At 49.2% G+C, this 12,040-nt stretch overlaps 1 long non-coding RNA gene across 4 annotated transcripts in view; it reads left to right on the forward strand.

Moving 5' to 3' along the window:
• LOC125756077 (uncharacterized) overlaps positions 1–12,040 on the forward strand; it is an 83,876-nt gene that overhangs the window by 34,908 nt on the left and 36,928 nt on the right. For 2 of the 4 annotated variants that reach the window (XR_007414115.1, XR_007414114.1), the window contains one exon: positions 662–5,287. The exons of 1 other annotated variant lie outside the window; for it this stretch is intronic. This is a non-coding gene — a long non-coding RNA (uncharacterized LOC125756077). Of the gene's footprint in view, positions 1–661; positions 5,288–12,040 lie in introns of those variants that run through there. One more of the 4 variants, XR_007414117.1, reaches the window with a different exon arrangement.

Raw genomic sequence — 12,040 nt, forward strand, 5'->3', positions numbered from 1 at the left:
GCTGTTGGGAAATGGACTTTTCCATGACCTGTCCTGTCCCCCTGCTTCCTCCAGGATCTGACTCACCCCTTGACCTTCTCTTAATAAGTGCATGGTTGTGATAATAGCAGGGCTCAGGATTCACCCAGGTGGCTGGTCTCGTCTCACCTAATCTGTCCCTAAGATACTTTGCAGGCAAGGTCTTTCAAATCTGGTTTCCCATTGCTGCAAGGTGAGTGGGCTTCCAGCTGGGCTGCCCCATCCTTAATAGAGAATTCAGCTTCAAGTCAGCTTTCCCAATCACATGTGATGCCAAGACAAGGCTGTAAAGGACACTGGGTTTCCCGGGGGGGTGCTTAACAAAAAAGTGTAGTAATTTCAACTCCTTAAAAGGCTTCGTACAAATAGCTGGGCTATTAGGGAGTTCAATCCTAGCACCACACAGTTTTGCCCTTTTGCATTGGCAGGTAGCTGGTGGAACAGAAAGAATTAAGGCTTTGGCATCAGAGGAACCAGGATGGGGATGCTGGTTTAGCCCTGTCTAGCTGTGTGCTTTGGAAGAAAAAAGCTAGGATAAAAATTCTGATTTTTTGCAGAGCTACAGATCATAGAAAGTATAGACAGCCAGGAGGTATTTGGACACTGGATTTTTAATTCTTCGTATTTGTATTATTATTCTTAGCAGAGCTACCATCAGGGTATCCTGAAGAAGAACCCCTTCTGGGGGCCCCAGAGTGTGAGTGGAGCTTACGATGGTCCCACTGGCAGTCGAATCCGCCCAGTTTCTTCTGTAGACAAATATTTGGATTGAACTTCAACCTCTGCACAATGAGGAAACATGTTTTAAAGGCCTCACATGTCAAAAAAGTCTTATAAAATGAACTTAACGAGACTTCTGGATACAGTGGGAGCCATATGATTGGCTTCTCTGGTGCTCAAGGCTGGAATGCAGCCCCTAAAGCTCCTGCCACGTGGCACTCCACGCCTGGTCTGTCTTCTTCTGGCCACATCCTGTGTCCCCTGCCCGCCCCTCCTACTTCCCTGATAAAATGCTCACCTAGAGATTGTTCTGAGATGACTAACTGAAATGCTTTACAAATAAACTGTGCTACAGCAGTACCTGGGTAGCTCAGTGATTGAGCATCTGCCTTTAGCTCAGGTTGTGATCCCAGAGTCCTTGGATCAAGTCCTGCATTGAGCACCCTGCAGAGAGCCTGCTTCTCCCTCTGCCTGTGTCCCTGCTTCTTTCTGTGTGTCTCTCATGAATAAATAGATAAAATCTTTAAACAAAACAAAACAAAACAAAACTATGCTGTGAAGTCACGTTTGAGGGAAGTCCAGAAAATCCTCTAATGTTATGGTCAGTTGCATTTGAATAGAGGCAAAGCAGCAAATAACCTTCTAGGCCAACCCTTCACTTTTTAAATGGGGAGACTGAGGCCCAGAGAGAGGAAGGCTCTCATATAGTATGCATAGTTTATGACAATAAAAAAAGATTAAAAAATAAATAGATAAGGCATAGGCTAGGGCTTTCTGCCAGATGGGAGCTTAGAGACTCCTCTCCTCTCCTGCTCCTTTTCTCCCTATATCTAATGTCTATCCTTACAGGACCAAATGAGGTTGATGGCCTATTGCTCCCATTTTACAGAAACATTAAGCAAATTCCCCATAACAGAAACAGGCTAGTGGCCATGTGATGGCCAAGTCAAGATTCCACCTGAGGTATTCCTGATGACAGGACTTTCTCTTAATCATGATAGCATCTTAAAGATGAGCATGTGGAGGCACAGGGTAGAGAGTCAGGGGTACTGCCTTAGGAAACTGCTGGCTCTGGACTCCGATCTGCCATGACAACATAGGAAACTCCAGGTCATTTCCTAGAACTACTGACCCTTGTCTGCCTACTATCAGCCTTTAAAAATTCAAGTCCATTTTTAAGCTATATGCCTCCTTTCACTGTTAGGAATATTTGGATTTAAAATGGGGGAGTTTGGGAGCACACGTGGCTTCTTTGGAACTGAATGGGTGAGGATAGAGATCTTCATGTTCAATGGGCAGCCCCAGGCTGAATTCCTGATTCTCTTTACTTGGTTGCTCCTTGGCACTGTTCCTGGCACATAATAGGTGCTCAATAAATAGCCAGTTGAATGAATGAATGATCTGCATTGTGTGAACGTGTTAGTTCCTCCTTTGGACCTTGGCTCCTGGTTCTCAGGGATGGGGCTTTCTCCTTTCCTCTGCCCTTCAGGGCTTGGCATGATGCCTTGGCTGGAGAAAGCATTCCATGGGTACATACTAAACAAGTGCATACATGGATTTCTTCTTAGGCAGCTGGTGCTGAATCACCCAGCTGGACTTGGGCTGTATACAGATTTGAGGCCTGCTTTTGGAAGCGTTTTCATCTTCGTGCATTTATAAACACGTTCCCATATTTTTGATCTTGTAGCCACCTGATCCAGCAGCAGAGCTGTTGTTATCTATGAATGAACTCAGCGCACTGAGGGTGTCCTACAAGGCTTATGATCTCACTGAAGGAGAATGGGGCACAAGGGAGGGGCCGGGGTATGGGAGGCACTTCAGGCAGGGAGCACGGGTCCTCAGTCAGGAGGAAACTGAGACCATGCCTGCTGAGTAATGCATGCCACAGGAGATATCCCTAGCCTCTGAATGTGTTCTGCTAATACTAGTGAAAATCGGTTAGGAATTGGATTCAGTTGGAGGCATTTGAAACCTCACCCTTCCCCAAACTCTTAGCAAGTGTAACATTAGCAAAGTGTAACATTTGTTTTTTTGTTTTTTTTTTCATGTAAGTAGTCAGAGTTAGTCTAGTCCAGGATTGGTATGTGATATAGCCTCTGGGGCTCAGGCTCCTGTCTTGCTGCTAGTCTCAAAATCACCAACTAGTCCAAAATGCCAGCTGGAGCTCCCGCCATTATATCTGCATTCGAGAAAGGAGGCAGGAAGAAAGGCAGAGAGATAAGGACAAGAATACTTTAAGCACACTCCCTGGAAACTGCAGATGCCTTTTCCAATTTTACCTCATTGATCGGAACTTAGTCATTTGGCCAAAGATAGCATCAAGAGAGGCAGTGATTTCTTTTGGGTGGCTGTATACTCAGCTAATATTGGGGGGTTCTAATATGCAGAGGGAAGGGGAGAACCAGTATTGGGGGCAAACTCAAGTCAGTCCCACAGTGTGAGCTTCAAGACCTCTGGGCCAGAGTGAGCAGGTATTGTCGCTGATACCGTTTTAATGCCCTGGAGACTCAGAGTGGTCGATAGCTTGCCCAGGTCACAGAGTTGGATATGAGAGGAGCTGGGGTTTGAATCTAGATCTCTCTGAAATATAAAACCCAGGTTGTTCACTTGTCCTGGTTTTGGATTGAGGTGATGTTTTCCTATGGACAGGAAGGGCCGCTCTACCCGTGTTTGCGCTGTGTCAGTGTTCAGCAAGCACACCTGTGTGCTGCGTGCTCGTTCAGCCATTGTGTTCTCGTGGGCCTACTTGGTGCTGTCCTTCTCCAGTCTGGCCATCTGTTAACTGCCCAACACCGCTTCTCTTACTCATCTCCGTATGTCCCACGTTCCTGTAGGATTCAGCACCTAGGGGCTACCCCGTAAGTTTTTGTTGAGTGAATTAATTAATTCATGAAGCTAAATTACAGGACCAGTTGTTACCTTGGGTTTTCTCAGGGCTCTTGTCTCTGTGTCCTGAAGAGCCAGCCCATTCTGAATTTGTCAGCGCACAGAGGCTTTAGAAAGCCACTCTCTCCCTTGCTGTTCAGAATCCCACACAGCGCAGCTGGGCCAGGTGCCCTGCTAGACCCTGAGAATCTAAGAGAGGAAAGGTGCTAATGCATATTTTTGAGAGCCACTGTGAACTGTGCACTTAGCTAAGTGCTTCTTATAATTACCACCATTTTGCTTGCCCTGAAAACAACTTTTTTAGGAGATGTTATTCCCACTTAACAGGTGAGGAGACTGAGACTCACAATGGGACTGTCATTTTCCAAAGGTCATACGGCTTGGGAAGCTGACCCTGGCTTGTTGGACTCCAAAATCTTTTCATCTGTGCATCATTCATGTTTCCGTTCTTGCCCTTCAATGCCTTACAGATTTGACAAGTTGTAGCCATTCACACATTCACTCAGTACCCAAGGCAGCCAAGATACATGACAGAAAACCTGGTTTGCTTTGTTCACATATTATTCAGGCACCTCTGTCTTTGGCCCTACCCCACAATGCCAACACACACACACACACACACACACACACACACACACACACACATTCTGTTCAGCTTCCCAGCCTCCTTGTGCTCAGTTTTGCATGCTTAGTCAATCCATGCAGTGACATTCTTGGATCATCCACCCCAGGCCCTCAGGCTCCTCCCTCTGCCAGCTACCTTTTCTTATTTCAGACCTCCTCCCTTAGCTGAGGGTTGTGGGAAGGGAGTGCAGCCCCAGTCTCAGGGGATGAATGAGGCTGCGCCATGAGTCAGCCTGGCTGGGAGGGATGCCTCAGGCTTCCCAGGAACCTGGGATGAGGGAGCTGGGATGAGCCTGGGTCTCAGGGGTCTCCAGCTTCCCGGGGGTGATGAGCCTCCTGGAACACCTCAGCATGCACATCAGGGACAGCCATCAGGTCTTGGGATGGCGTGCAGTGGTTACAAAGGGCTTTTCCGTCATGCCGTGTCTTTTATTGCCTCCGACCCACGCCAACCTCAGAAGGGCGGTTCATAGTGAGAACTCATTTTATAGCCCAGGGAGAGGAAGCCCTGCCAGTGTCAAGGAAGGGTCTGGATCCAGGCAGCCAGTACAAGCCAGGCGGGGGTTTTCAGTCTTCTCCAGGCACTGCTTAGCTCATCTGCTCAACATTTTCAGGAAGTCCTTCTAGCCAGATGCTTTTCTACCCTTGTGCCCACCTCCTCGCCTACTGGGCACTAGGCTTGCTGGCTTCTGCTCTGTTCCCGCAGCTCTCAATGCTTGCTGGTTGGTGCCCTCGGGCCTTTGCCCAGCTGGTCTCCCTGTCCAGAAAGCTCTTCTCCCCAATCTTTATGTCACTGGCCCCTTGTCAGTCAGATCTGAGCTGAATGGCCCTCTCTGGGCACTCAGTGTCAGAGCTACCGAGGCCCTCTCTACTGCAATATGTGCCCTTTATGGGGGATCCCTCGGTGGCTCAGCGGTTTAGCACCTGCCTTCAGCCCAGGGTGCGATCCTGGAGTCGCGGGATCGAGTCTCACGTCGGGCTCCCTGTATGGAGCCTGCTTCTCCCTCTGCCTGTGTCTCCACTTCTCTCTCTATGTGTCTATCATGAATAAATAAATAAATCTTTAAAAAAAATATGTGCCCTTTATATGTATTTATTTTATGGTCCGGCCCCTCCCCCCCAGTATCATTTTATGAAAGCAGTGACTTCTTGTGAAGGCTGGATGCTTAGAATAGTGGCTCAGAGCTTGGGCTGGCAAACTGGGTCTGTAAAGGGCTAGGTGGTAAATATTTAGGCTTTGAAGGGCCACACAGTCTTTGCTGTAGCCACTGGACTCTGCCATTGTGTGTGGAAGTAGCCACGGACAAGGTAAGTGAATGGGCATGGCTGCGCTCCAATAAAACTATTTATAAAACCAGGTCGGAAGCCAAGATCTGGCCCATGGGCCTTGGTTCACAGGCCTGTGATTCAGAAGACAGATTGGCTGGAAATCAGCTGAGCTGTGTTTGGATCCTACCTCTGCCTCTCCTTTTGAAATCTTGGGTGAGCCCCTCCCCTTCTCTGTGCCTCAGTTCCCTCTCTCTCATCTGTTCAATGGAGACGATGTCAGAAGAGAGCTCACAGATTGTTGGGAGCAGACCATGAGCATCTGGCTTGTTCGTTGCTCAGTCTCCAGCCTCTCATGAAGTACCTCTACAGAGTAGGGACTCAGCACGTACATGGATTTGTTCAACACATGAATGGCTGAGCACCGCCGGGGAGTCAAGCCTCGTGCTGGGTGCTGGGGAGGTGCTGATGGATTAGAATTGGTTGGGCTCACTGTTCCCGACCGTGTGCAGAGATTTGGGGTCATAGTTGAAATCATTTTCATGGCAGAGGTAGCAAATGCCGCATCTCCTGGGCAAGCGGCATCCATCGGAGAGAGGGAGTGCTGGGGACAGTGGAAAGCCAGAGCATGTATATCCCTCTAAATTGCAACCATGGACCATGCAGGCTCAAGTCCCAGACCTTATTCAAAGAAGTTTGAAATTTATACTTTTAGGTATAGTCTCTCAATTTTTACTAGTAACTGCAGATCTGATAGGGCAAAAAGGAGACAAACCAGGACACCAAATGGACTCTCAATGGATACAGTTGCAGGTGGAGTTCAGCCACCCCCTTCACAAAATCCTGTTCTAGGGAGGTAGAGTGGCTTGCCCATGGGCACACAGCTAGCATCTGGAGGCCCTGGGGTCACACCCAGGTTCCCTGGAGGCGGGTTCTGCACCAGTTGCCTCCGATGCAATTGGTTGAAGAGGCAAGGGGTGACTTGGGAGGTAGGCTACAGTGACTTGGAGGTCAGTAGCCCTCAGAATCTCCCCTTGACCCTGTCTCCTGGCTTTGAAGGTTGTCTGCAGGAACAGCCCCAACAGAGGGCTGACCTCAAAAGCCAGTCAAAGGAATGCCCACCTGGTCAGGACTTAGGTCCTTGCCTCTCCAAGGTGCCCCTTCATGCTTCCCTCCCACACAGCTTTCTCCTCCTCTAGGGACTTCCTACAGTTTTGGCCTTAGTGTCCTGTCCCCTTCAGCTTGGGCCTCAAGGCTCCTTTGCCTGTCAGCCTGGATGACCCATGAGAGAGAAGGTGGAGGGGAGCCTGAAGACATGACTTCCTCCCTCAGTGGGGTCTGGTGGAGAGTTCATAGTTCTTGGAGCCTGATAGATCTGGATCGGAATCCTGGCTCTGCAGCCAGTCACCAGCTGGGTGACCTTGGAGCAGGTCCTTCGCTTCTCTGAGCCTCAGTTTCCTTGGGTTTGAAGCAGGTTCAAGAGTCTCTGCTGAGATAATGTGTGTGCCCTGATGGCACATGAGCTGGAATGCCGCAGTCACGTACAACTGGCGTGTTCCTTCCTGGCTCCTCTCCCCACCCTCTGTCCTCTCCTGCTCCCGACCCTGGCTGGCCCCTGCAGCGACTCTCTTGCCTAGATGCTGAGAGAAGCTTGTGGAACCTGGGTGGATCTTCTGCCCCTGAATCTCCTCTCCCCAGTGCCAGGGCTGCATGGGAGGGGTTTGGGCATAAATTACGCCCATCTGTTCCCTCCCTGCTGAGGGAGAGGAGGAGGGGAAACACATGGGCCTTGCTGGATGTTGTACTTTCCATGCGCAGCTGTCAGGAACAATGGAAGAGAAGAATGTGAGCTCAGTGAGGAGTCCACCCCACCCTGCCTCCCTGCCCCTAATAGGAACCACAGAAACTGAGTTCTCTGAGGGCCGAGCTTCTGGAGAACACAGACCCCTCCTCATGCCAGCCCAGACAGTTCTCATACCTACCCATATGTGCCTCCGAAATCATTCATTCATTCATTCATTCATTCATTCACTCATTCCATAAATGTTTCCTGAGCATGTACTTTGGGCCAGCTAATGCTTTGGGCTGAGAATTGAGAGGACTGTCTTGCCTTTGAAGAGTTCTTCATTTAGTGGGAGACATGACAAGGAAACCAGTCGGCTTTGAGTGCAGTGGTGGTCCTTTGATGCCAGGAGGCGTTTCTGTGGACAGAGAGGGAAAGCACCTAGCCCACCAAGAGCAGGGTGAGTGTGGCGAGCAGTGTGCAGGGACTGCAGGCTGAGGTATGGGAGGAGGCGGACTGCGGAGAGTGGTGATGAGCCCTTCTCTTTCCTGTCTCTCCCTGCTTCCTCTACTGGATTCTCCCAATCGGCAGATCACCCTGCTCAGGTCTCTCCCCTTAGAGCACAACCTCCCTCTACTTCACGTCTCTCTCTAGCTCCTGCCCCATGAGCAGTCAAATTCCCCAAATAAGTTTTCTGTGCTGTGCTGTGCATTTCCTTCCCTCCCACTTACTCCTGAGTCTACCTCTACCTTCTTGCTTCACTCAAACACTTCTGAGAAGGTCGTTATGACCTCTACATTCCTCAGTCAGTAGGCATTGCCCAGGCATTTTATTTGATTTTCCAGCAGCATTGGACATGGTGGACCATTCTGTCCTGCTCAACATACCTTCCTCCTACAGCCTTGGCTGGTCTCCCTCAGCTTCCTTTGTTGGGTTGTGCTCTTGCCTACCAGATTTTTAAGTATTTATTTATTTATTTGAGAGAAAGAGCCAGAGAGAGAGAGAGAGAGAGAGAGAGAGAGAGAGAGAAAGCAGGGGGTGGGGTAGAGGGAGAGGAGAGAGAGAGAAGCTCAACTCAAGCAGACTTCCAGCTGAGTGCCAAGCCTGACACGGGGGACTCAATCTCACTACCATGAGATCATGACCTGACTCGAAATGAAGAGTCATATGCTTAACTGACTGAACCTCCCAGGCACCCCTACCTACCAGATTTTTAAACGTTTGAATTTCCCAAGGCTGGGATGTAGGTCCCTCTGACAGGGTTTTTTTTTTTTTTTTTTTTTAATCTCTAGGTTACCTAACTGCTCCTATAATTCAATTATCATAACTGCTGATAGCTCCCAGACCTACCTGTTTCTGCAGAGACCTCTAGCTTCAGACCATAGACCCGGGAGCCTAGCTAGCATCTCCACTTGAATATGGCCCCAACTTCCCCAACTCAACAACTGAATATGTCACCCTCCCTCCTGTCCTGATCCCCTCCAGGGAGTGGCTCAACTGTTCACTAGCAGTCCAGGTCACAGACCTGCCATCCATGGTCATTCTTCTCCGTTACCTCCTCACCCCCATCTTAGCACTATAAATCCTGTATGCCAGGAAATCCATCAGTCCTAGGTACACTGGGACAGTTGGTCATGCTACTAAAATCCATAGGCTAAACACCAAGTCTCTATTATTATTTAAGAGGCCCTGGATAATCTGACCCCTAACCAGCCTCCCCTTGTGCCTCTCTCTTTTTGCTCTTGGGGTTCCAGACCATATTCCTTCACCACTCAGAGCATTTGTGCATTCCGTTGTCCCCTGTTTCTGGAACTTTTCTCCCTTTTTGCTTAAACATCCCATCCTTTGCTTGGAGATGCCATTCTTGACATTCCCAGAATGGATTAGGCTGCTCCTCATATATATTCTCTTAGTGCTTTTCTCTTAGCTCCTTCTTGGTAATGATCACACGGTTAGTCAACATCTGTTTCCTCATCAAGAATGTGAGTTGCACTTCAATAGGGATTGTGTTTATCTTCTTTTCCACCTGAGTCTTGCCCTAGCACAGTGTATGGTCAATATATGAAGAACATGGTGCCTGGGTATACCTGGACCCACAGGCAGGGGCTTGTTTGTCAAGCTTTGGTAGAATCATAGGCAGATACGCATTCTAAAGATAATATTTTGGTGCCTCTATGGCAGGTGGATTGGAGAGTGCATACCCATTGAAGGAGACAGATGAGGAGGCCCCTGGGACATTTTAGGTGGCATGAACTTGGGTAAGAGCCAGTGAGTTGGACTGTGGAAGCTCTAGTTGTATGAAGTCTATTCTAAACTGGTTAGAGACCAACTATATATGGCAGCGAGGAAGCTGGAAGGGCTGAAGGTGTTTCTTAGGTTTTGGGCTTGAAGGCTTGGGGGTTTGAGTGTCTGGGTGAAGGTCTCATGAGTAGCCATGATATATTTTGTTGTACCACAGTAAACTTTGTGAATCAGTTGGTGTGGTGGTTGTGATTTCTTAAATGTCTGGTCTCCATATTTTTGTCAAAACTACTTTTCTTGCACCTCCTTGGATCCATTTTATCCCCTTTCCTCCCACCTCTACCTCCCAGCTCCTGGTAGAAAAGAGCAGGACTCATGGTGAGTCAAGGACAGAGATATACTTTTAAGACTTATATGGGGTGCTATAGCCCAGGCTAATGAACACAGCTCTGGGCGGGTGGTTAGCATGTCTGTGTTCCATTCTCAGTATGGCACCTCACCAACTCTGGGACCTGGGGAGGGTCCCTTTCACTCTCTGGGATCCTTGGCCGCCCCCTCCCCGTCCCCGTCCCTGTTTCTACAGCCCTTGAATGAACGCAGTGGTCCCCAGCCCTGGCTGCATAGAATTATCTGGAGAGCTTTTAAAAAAAAAAAAAGATCAGGCCCTCACCCCCTGGAGATTCAGATTTAATTGGACTAGGGTGGAACCTACACACTGGCATTTTTTTTTTTTTAAAAGCTCTCCAGGTAATTCTTAAATGCAGCCAGATCGGGAACTACTTGGTCAGATGATCTTGGAGACTCTTCACCTCGGGCAGTCTGACCTAAGAATGGTCCTGTTTGGTCCTCAGGGGTCTCTAGGTTTGACCTGCCTTCCATCTCTGTACCTTAAGTCACCTGTGCCCTGTGGTCCTGGCCTTGAACCTAGGCTCTGGAGTAGCAGCGCAGGCCGGTTGCAGCTGAGGCCAGGAAGCAGAAATGCAGTCTGTGGAGAGGGGGATGGGGCGGGAGTTCTGTGAGGAGGAACAGATTGAAGCCATTAACATTTGATCAGTTTGGTATTGTTCTTCTGGAGACCACAGCTTATGAGGCTGCTTAATAAATGTCTGGTCGGGGGCCAATCCAGAGCCGCCACATGGGTGTTGCCATGGTTTCTGAGGAGGCTGTTCCCCACACGAGTTACTGCTTCCCACCCCGAACTGTGAGAGACTGTGTCTTCCCGCTGCTCCTTAACTCCGTCCCTTCCCAGAAGAGTGGGGGGGGGGGGGGGGGGGGCGGGGCAGGGGAACATCTGTCCATGGCTGGGGCCACATGCTGCCCCCCCCCACCCATGGGACTGAACTCCTGCATCTCTGCTCTGCCCTCTTCCACATGGTCCCATTGCTCAGCTGGTGTAGCATCCGTGCCCCAGTTTCGGGGTCCCTGTGTGTGACCCTCCTGCCCCTGAGCTGGGGAGAGGAGTGGTGGGTAGAGACTGGGGCTGGCAGAGTGTGTGTTTGTGTGTGTGTGTGTGTGTGTGTGTGTGTTTGCCCACCCGAGTGAGCGTGTGACTACTTGTGACGGAATATGTGCAGATGAATGTGTGACTGTTTAGGAGTAGTGTGTGAATGTGTCAGTGTCTGGGCGTACTTGTCCGTAGGTGCGTGTGTACTGACTGTGACCCTGTGTGCCTGTGTTACAGATGTGTATGTGTGCATAAATGGTCAGAATTGGGAGTAAGCACCAGGCATTGCTGCTAAGTCTTCAAAAAATGTATTAGGACACAAATGACCACTTATACAGCCCAACATGAAAACAGCCATATAAATGCCCCCCGCCAAAGAGCTGAAGCTTACAAAATGCAGTTAGGGCTTTCTGTGCACTCTTTCCTGTCTGCCCCCCGCCCGTGTCCCTGGAGCTAATCCTGCGTGAATCTGCAACGTACCTGTCCATGCTGATACTTAGCCCCTGCGTGTTTCCACAGATGGGCTTCTTCCTCTCTTGAATCTTTCTGTAAAACAGAAGTGTGCACAAGCAATGTGTTGGGTGGGGTTATAGGATGGGACAGGAGGTGGTGGGGAAGACAGGAGAAATCTTGTAATGAGAAATGCTTTTAAAATGCACAATGACACTTTCTGGGTGTCTGACGGAAGATGAGCTTTCTAACCTCTTCCAGCCTATTTCTCATCTGTAAAAGGAGATGAGGGGGATCCCTGGGTGGCGCAGCGGTTTGGTCCTGGAGACCTGGGATCGAATCCCACATCGGGCTCCCGGTGCATGGAGCCTGCTTCTCCCTCTGCCTGTGTCTCTGCCTCTCTCTCTCTCTCTCTGTGACTATCATAAATAAATAAAAAAATTTAAAAAAAAGGAGATGAGGATGAAATGATATGATATATGATATATGCCAAAAGAAATGGCACATAGTTGGAGCTCAATCATCTTTAATTAAAAAAAACTTTATTGAAGAAGAGGCAAGAAGGTCAGCCAACTTTGCAGAAGAAAATGAACAAACAAATGATTAGA

The sequence above is a fragment of the Canis lupus genome, chromosome 11, assembly GCF_003254725.2.
Source record: "Canis lupus dingo isolate Sandy chromosome 11, ASM325472v2, whole genome shotgun sequence".
Lineage (NCBI taxonomy): Eukaryota > Metazoa > Chordata > Mammalia > Carnivora > Canidae > Canis > Canis lupus.